General features: G+C 44.7%; 1 pseudogene; it reads left to right on the forward strand.

Moving 5' to 3' along the window:
• The first annotated feature begins 3,893 nt into the window (after positions 1–3,893).
• Positions 3,894–4,963, forward strand: LOC129067279 (glyceraldehyde-3-phosphate dehydrogenase-like; annotated as a pseudogene).
• The last annotated feature ends 3,487 nt before the right edge of the window (positions 4,964–8,450 follow it).

An 8,450-nucleotide genomic window follows, 5' to 3' on the forward strand; every position in this document is an offset into this window, starting at 1 on the left:
CTCTCGGCACTAAGGGAATAGTGAAAAAAAACAATCTTTTAGATCAATTACTAAAAGCGGCCAATCTTTGGGCAGACAAGCAGGATTGGGAACACCCAGTTGAAAGGTGCCCATAGGTTGTAAGAGCTCATTAATTTTCCGGAGATCATGAATAAGTCTCCACTTGCCTGATTTTTGGGGGACTACAAAAATGGAAGTATTCCAGGGACTACCGGATGGCTCTATGTGCCAGTTTTGCCTGTTCTGGCAGGGCCTCATATGGGCCAGCACCTAACAGCATATTAAGTGAGATTGGACGGACAGCGTTCCTTAGACTCTCATTCACATAGCGGCGACAACGGTCTCTATATCCTCCATACCACAAATGGTACTGGGCAGGCATGAGGACAACCCATGCTAATGCAATCCAGTCACAAGGGGCTAATTGATAGCCCTCAATAATGGCTGAGGTAAGTCTTAAAGTATAGGGTGACTGAAGCCCATTGTCTCTAATACTTTTCTTAGGATCTTTAAAGATTGCAAAAGGTAAAGGTTCATGCGCAGGGTTGCCTTTCTCCTTGACGATAGGGAAAGCGGCTAAAGCTTCCCAATCTTCTACCTTTGCAGCTTCCTTTAGACAATGCTGCAGGGCAGGGGTGTTGTAGCCTATAATGCTACCTGGAGATGGGCGATGGACCGGAGAGTCTTCTAAGTCTAGGTCCCAACGCGGCGCCGATGGGCGAGTCGGGGGAGGACATTTGGGAGGTGGTATTTTCCCTTCATCCTCCTCTCCTTCTTAGTAATATCGGAGGGCCATTCCTTTGGGCCCTCACTGGGGTCAGATGAGTCCCCTGTTGGGTCTCACTGGGTTGCCTTAATAAGTAAAGGAGCTAATGCAGTTCTTACTACACTCCAAGTAAGAAGGTTTTGATGGCCAATATTAGTCCCATTCTCCTGAAGCCACTTCAATTTCTCTCCTACTTTTTCCCATTCTTCTATATCTAGTGATCCCTTATCAGGGAACCACAGACAACGGCCTTTCACTGTCTGTAACAGGTTAACTAAATTTTGCTCCTTAACCTGACATCCCGCAGCCTTAAGAAGCTGCTGAAGCCGTCAGAAATAGACCTCCTGCTCTTAAGAAAGCCCCAAGCCCATTTTTTCAGCTGGGATGTTTTTTACTTTCGGTTTGTATTTTCTCCTGTCCTTGCTCTGCCTAGCTACTGATGTAAGCCTCTCCTGGTTATCTGCTAGGAAAGTGGATGTAGTGGGTCAAAGTGTACTGCTTGTGAGAAAGACTCCCAAGGGTGTCACCTCTTGGTCACTCCTAACTCTCTTACGTGCCTCGAGTTCTCCCTATTGCCTAAAACAGCCAGGGGGGCTCAGAGTGCTGGGTGACCAACCTTTACATCGCACGTCCCCAGACAAGCCGAAAGTTACCTTACTGTGATTGGAATTCCCTGTGAGGCCCCTGCACGTCTTAGGAATTAATCCTAGACACCTCCACGAGGACCCCACTCACGTAGGGACGCCTGAGAATTCGAGCCGCAGGGACAAAGTGCCTCTTACCTTCAGAGTCCAGCCGAGACCAGAGCACTCATACAAATCCTGGCTATTAATTTCTTAGTGAATGGAAACTACCTGATAATATGTAGGAGTGGAGGGAGGAGGGGAAAAAAGGTCTGGAAAAACCAGCACTTTCTACTTTAGGCTAGATGCTTCCTTTCTCCCCTTTCGGGAACTAAAACCTAGGTGGGAAAAGTGCCTCAGGGGTTGGGCTGTGAATGTTTTTACAATGTGCCTCTTCGTTGCATGGACTTTTGCTTGCGGCTGGTGGGAAACCTAGTGTTCTGTCCCGGTCCATGTTCCAGCTTATCCTTTCATGGGAGTCTTTATTGTAGCGAGCAGTCAGATGGTCGTTAAGGTATGGCTCCTGAATTTAGGAATTCACTCCTTCTGTTTGGAGCTTAAACATCTGGTTTGTCCTTATCAGGGCACTGCAAAGCAGAGCAAGCTTCAGTGGATACAATGCATTCTTTCGGCCAGATTTCCCATGGGAACCCTCGGTATTAGCATCGGATCATGTCTGCCTCCCAGCATTCCCAGTTCTCTGGCCGAGACTTACAGGCCCCCTTTCAAGGCCTGGCTTGCGCAGGGCTACAATTCCTGGCACCACACAAAGCGATCCCCAACACATAACAAAAGATGTGAAAGACCTATGCACTGAAAGCTATAAAGCATTGTCGAAAGAGGTTGAAAAAGACACAATAAAATGGAATGTACTGTGTGTTCATGGATTGGAAGAATCAACATAGTTTTAAAATGGCCATTTATTGAAAGCAATATACAGATTTAATGCAATCCCCATCAAAATCCTAATGTCATTTTTTAAAGATATAGAACAAAATTTCATCAGGTTTGTATGGAACCACAAAGGGCCCCAAAGAGCCAAAGCAATCCTGAGAAAAAAGAACGAGGCCAGAGGTATCACACTACCTGTCTTCAAATTATACTACAGAACTACAATAATCAAAACAGTATGGTATTGGCAGAAAGACAGATCAGTGAAACAAAATTGAGAGCCCATAAATAAAACCATATGTGTATATGGGCAGATAATTTTCAACAAGGCAGACAAAACACACAATAAACGAGAGCCTCTTCAATAAATGGTGCTGGGGAAATGGGAAAGCCATATGCAAAAAAAAAAAAAAAAAAAAAAAAAAGGAAGGTAGGTAACAGTTTGTCCCCATGTATGAAAATTAATTCAAAATAGATCGAAGACCTAAATCTAAGATATGAAACAATTAATTACATAGAAGAAAACATAAGTACTAAAATTATGGACTTTGGTCAAGAGAATATTTTATGAATTTGACTCCAGAGGCAAAGGAAGTAAAGGCAAAAATAAATTAATGGGACTACATTAAACTAAAAAGCAAAAAGAAACAACAAAACAAAAAGGCGACACACTGAATTAGAGATGACATTTGCAAATGACAGCTCCAACATAAGGTTAATATCTAAAATATATAAAGAACTCATAAAACTCAACATGAAACCACCTAAATAAAAAATGGGCGGAGGACCTGACAGACACCTCTCCCAAGAAGACATACCAACAGCCAACAGATATACAAAAAGATGTCCAACTTCACCAGCTATTAGGGAAATGCAAAACAAAATTACAATGATATACCACCTCACACATGATTGAATGGCTTTTAGCAACACGACAGGCAATAACAAGTGTTGGAGAGGTTGTGGAGAAAAGAGAACCCTCATTCATTGCTGGTGGGAGTGTAGACTGCTTTAGCCACTGTGGAAAACAGTCTGGCAGTTCCTCTTAATTAAAAAATTAAGAATAGCATTACCATATGACCCAGCAATTCCTCTCTTGGTATCTACCCAAAAAACTTGAAGGCATGTATTTGCAAACACAGATGCATCCCTTGTGCATTGCAGTATTATTCACGGTGGCTAAGACCAAAATGTCCTGTAATGGAGGACTGGATAAAGAACATGTGGTACATATATACACTGGAATACTACTCAGCCATAAGAAAAGATGAAATACTGCCATTTGCAATGACATGGACGGACCTCGGGTATAGTACTCTAAGTGAAGTCAGTCAGTCAGAAAAAGGTAAGAACCATAAGATTTCATTCATATGTGGGATATAAAACTGAAACTTATGGACACAAAAACTGTGTGGTGGTTACCTGAGAGAAGGAAGGTGATGGGGGCCTAATATATGGTACAAAGGATGGTTTGACTTTGGTTGGTGGGCGCACAGTGCAGTGTCCAGATCTTGTTCCACAGGCGTGTACACTTGAAACGTGTACACGATGATCCTATTGACCAGTGGCACTCCAATAACTTAATAAAAACACTTTTTAAAAAACGACCAGGCTCTCTGCTCCTCCTGTTCGACAGGCAGCCGGGTCTTCCTGCGCAGTGCCAGCCTCAACCCTGAGACAAGATGGTGAAGATCGGAGTGAACGGATTTGGCCGTATTGGGCGCCTGGTCACCAGGGCTGCTTTTTACTCTGGCAAAGTGGATGTTGTCGCCATCAATGACCCCTTCATTGACCTCAACTACATGGTCTACATGTTCCAGTATGATTCTACTCACGGCAAGTTCAAAGGCACAGTCAAGGCTGAGAACGGGAAGCTTATCATCAACGGAAAGTCCATCTCCATCTTCCAGGAGCGAGATCCCGCCAACATCAAATGGGGTGATGCTGGTGCTGAGTATGTTGTGGAGTCCACGGGTGTCTTCACTACCATGGAGAAGGCTGGGGCTCACTTGAACGGTGGCACCAAGAGGGTCATCATCTCTGCCCCTTCTCCCAATGCCCCCATGTTTGTGATGGGTGTGAACCACAACAAGTATGACAACTCCATGAAGATTGTCAGCAATGCCTCCTGCACTACCAACTGCTTGGCCCCCCTGGCCAAAGTCATCCATGACAACTTTGGCATTGTGGAGGGACTCATGACCACAGTCCATGCCATCACTGCCACCCAGAAGACCATGGACGGCCCCTCCGGGAAGCAGTGGCGTGACGGCCGGGGGGCTGCCCAGAACATCATCCCTGCTTCTACTGGCGCAGCCAAGGCTGTGGGCAAGGTCATCCTTGAGCTCAATGGGAAGCTCACTGGCATGGCCTTCCGTGTCCCCGCCCCCAATGTGTCAGTTGTGGATCTGACCTGCCGCCTAGAGAAAGCTGCCAAATACGATGACATCAAGAAAGTAGTGAAGCAGGCATCAGAGGCCCCCTCAAGGGCATCCTGGGCTACACTGAGGACCAGGTTCTCTCCTGAGATTTTAACAGTGACACCCACTCCTCCACCTTCGATGCTGGGGCTGGCATTGCCCTCAATGACCACTTTGTCAAGCTCATTTCCTGGTATGACAATGAATTTGGCTACAGCAACAGGGTGGTCGACCTTGTGGTCCACATGGCCTCCAAGGAGTAAGAGCCCCCTGAACCACCAGCCCCAGCGACAGGAAGAGAGACCCTCAGCTGCTGGGGAGTCCTTGCCCCAAATCGATCCCCCAACACACTGAGAATCTCCTGATCTTGTTTCCATCCTAGACCCCCCTGAAGATGGGAGGGGCTTAAGGAGCCCTGCATTGTCATGCACCATCAATAAAGTTCACTGTACCCCCCAAAGCAAACAAACAAACAAACAGACAAACAAACAAAACCGACCAGTCATAAATGAAGAATACTTTAACTAAAATGAAGAGTAGATTACAGTAATCAACAGTAGAGTAGATGAAGCAGAGGATCAAAGCAGAGATTTGGAAGATAAGGAAGCAGAAAATCACCAATGAAAACAGCAAAAAGAATAAAAGTATTTTAAAAAATGAAGATACTATAAGGAGCTTCTGGGAACACTTCACGCATACCAGTATTTGCAGCATGGGGATGATGGAATGAGAAAAGAAAAGCAAGCAATTGAAAACCAGTGTGAAAAAGGGAGGGAAAACTTCCCTAACCTGGTGAAGGAAATAGACATACAAACCTAGGAAGGGCAGAGAGCCCCAGACAAGGTGAACCCAAGAGGCCCACACTAAGCCACAACATAATTAAAATGCCAAAGGTTAACGGCAAAGAGAGAATGTCAAAAGCAGCAAGGGAAAAGCAATTAGTTACCTACAAGGGAGCCCCTATAAGACTGTCAGCTGATTTCTCAACAGAAACTTTGCAGGCCAGAATGGACTGGCAAGAAATATTCAAAATGATGAAAAGCAAGGAGCTAAAACCAAGATTACCCTATACAACGAAGCTATCATTTAGAATTAAAGGACATCTAAATAACTTCCCAGACAAGAAAAAGCGAAAGGAGTTCATCACCACCAAACCAGCATTATGATAAAAGTTAAAGGGTCTTCTTTAAGAAGAAGAGAGGAAAAAAATAACTCATATGAATAATAAAATGGCAATAAATACATATCTATCAACAATTGAATCTAAAAAACAAAATAATGAACAAACATAAACAGACTCATAGATACAGAGAACATTTTGATGGTTGCCAGATGGGAGAAGGATTGGGGAGGATGGACATAAAGGTGAATGTACTTGAAAAATTTTTAAAAATCATAAAAAAATACCAATGGTATTTTTCACAGGACTAAAACAAGTAATCCCAAAATTTATATGGAACCACAAAAGACCCCAAATTTTCCCAGTAATCTCAAAAAAGAAGAACGAAGTTGGAAGTGTTACACTACCTGATATCAAACTATACGAGGCCATAGTAATCAATAAAGTATGGTACTGGCATATAAAAACGGGCATATATATCAATGGAAAAGAATAGAGAGCCCAGAAATAAATCCATGCCTATATGTTCAATTAGTCTATGACTAAGAAGGCAAGAATATACAATGGGTGTAAAGAAAGTTTATCCAATAAATAATGTTGTGAAAACTGGACAGATACATGCAAAAAATTAAGCTAGACCACCTCTTCATGCCATATACAAAAATAAATCAAAATGGGTTAAAGACTTAAATATAAGACCAAAACAATAAAAATCCTAGAAGTAAACATATAGACTCTCTGACCTTGAGCTTTTTTTTTTTTTTTTTTTTTTTTAGTATCTCCTTGAACAAGGGATACAGGAAAAATGAAAAACAAATGGGACTATGCCAAACTAAAAGGTTTTGCAAAGTAAAGAAAACCATCAACAAAACGAAAAGACAACCTAGAGAACAGAGGATATTTGCCAATGACTCATCCTTAAGGGAATATGATCCAAAACTTATAAGGAACTCATACCACCTAACACACCAGAAACAAACAATTCAATTAAAAAAACAGGCAGATGGGTCCTCTGGTCCAGATGGCAGTGTAGGCAGACATGGCTCGCCTCTTCGCACAACCAATTCAAAACTACAACTAAAATATAGAACAACCATCACTCAGAATCATTAGAAATGGAGTTGAATGGAAGTCTGACAACTATGGAATTAAAGAAACCACATCCATCCAGACTGGTGGGAGGGAGGCAGGTATGGAACTAGCCTGGTCCCTCACCCATGTGTGGTGATTAAAACTTCGGGAGGGAAATCTCGGGAGTGAGGAGACCCAGCCCCACACCAGGCCCCCCAGCCCATGGTTCCAGTGCCAGGAAGTTAAGCCCCCACAACGTCTGGCTGCAAAAACCAGTCAGGATTAAGTCCGTGGAAGAATATGCTGGAGGCTCAAGCAGTTTCTCCTTTTTAAAAAAAAAAAAAATAAGATCTTGTTGATTTATTTTTAGAGAGGGGAAGCGAGGGAGAAAGAGAAGGAGAGAAACACCAATGTGTGGTTGCCTCTCACACACCCCCTACTGGGGACCTGGCTCGCAACCCAGGCATGAGCCCTGACTGGGAATCGAACCGGCGACCCTTTGGTTCACAGGCCGGTGCTCAATCCACTGAGCCATACCAGCTAGGGTTCAAGAAATTCCTCCTGAAGAATACACATACAGACTCATCTACTCAGACTCACTCCCTCTGAGCTCCAGCACCAGGGTAGCAGCTTCGAAGACGCCAGTGGTACATAGGGAGAAACTGAAGTGTCTGGCACCAAGGCAAGCAGAGGCCATTGTCTCTTTTCTAAACCCTTCACCACATAGCCAGCAAGCTGGTGCCATATCAGAGACTCTGTCAAACTGGCTAATACTGTTTGACCTGCCTTGGAGATCCCCAGAGACTCCGCCCAACCCAACTTCCGCTGCCCGCCCCAGGCTGTTTTACCATCTGAATGGCTTGTCTTGGCTCATGCTTCACAAGTTCCTAAATCCTATTAAACAAGCAACAGTTGGCCTTAGTAAACCCCAGTCCCGGCTCTAGCAGCAGCCAGCCTAGATTCACTGCTTGGCTTCGCCTGGGAACCTCCAAGCCCAGCACAGGTAACAGGCATCTCATACTGCTTCAAAGCCAGGCAGCGTGGCCCCAGAAAAAACACAGGTAGGGGCTGAGCTTGGCCTGCGCTACCTGGGAAACCCCAGACCAGCACACCCAGTGAACAGCTACAGGCCACATCGGAGAGCAGCACCACCCTGTCCCTGCACAGCTGATGCTCCACAGAAGGTGGAGGTTGGTGGCCAGTGGTCACAACCAATCCTTGAAGCTGACTGGCTTGGGTAAACCCCTCCTATTGATCTGCCAACAGCAACCAAGCTCAACTACAAGAGGAGGGTGTACTCAGCTCCCATGAAGGGCGCGCCTTGAGTACCCAGCTTGGGTGACAGGGGAGGCTGTGCCAATGGACCCTATAGGACACCTACTCATTAGGCCACACTACCAAGACATGGAGCCAAACCAACTCTACCTAGCACATACAGACAAACACAGGGAGGCTGCCAAAACGAGGTGACAAAGAAACATGGCCCAAATGAAAGAACAGATCAAAACTCCAGAAAAAGAGCTAAACAAAGTGGAAATAAGCAACCTATCAGATGGAGA

This window comes from Pteronotus mesoamericanus, unplaced genomic scaffold, assembly GCF_021234165.1.
Source record: "Pteronotus mesoamericanus isolate MK-2021 breed Mesoamerican mustached bat unplaced genomic scaffold, CSHL_Meso_final contig_20, whole genome shotgun sequence".
Taxonomy (NCBI): Eukaryota; Metazoa; Chordata; class Mammalia; order Chiroptera; family Mormoopidae; genus Pteronotus; species Pteronotus mesoamericanus.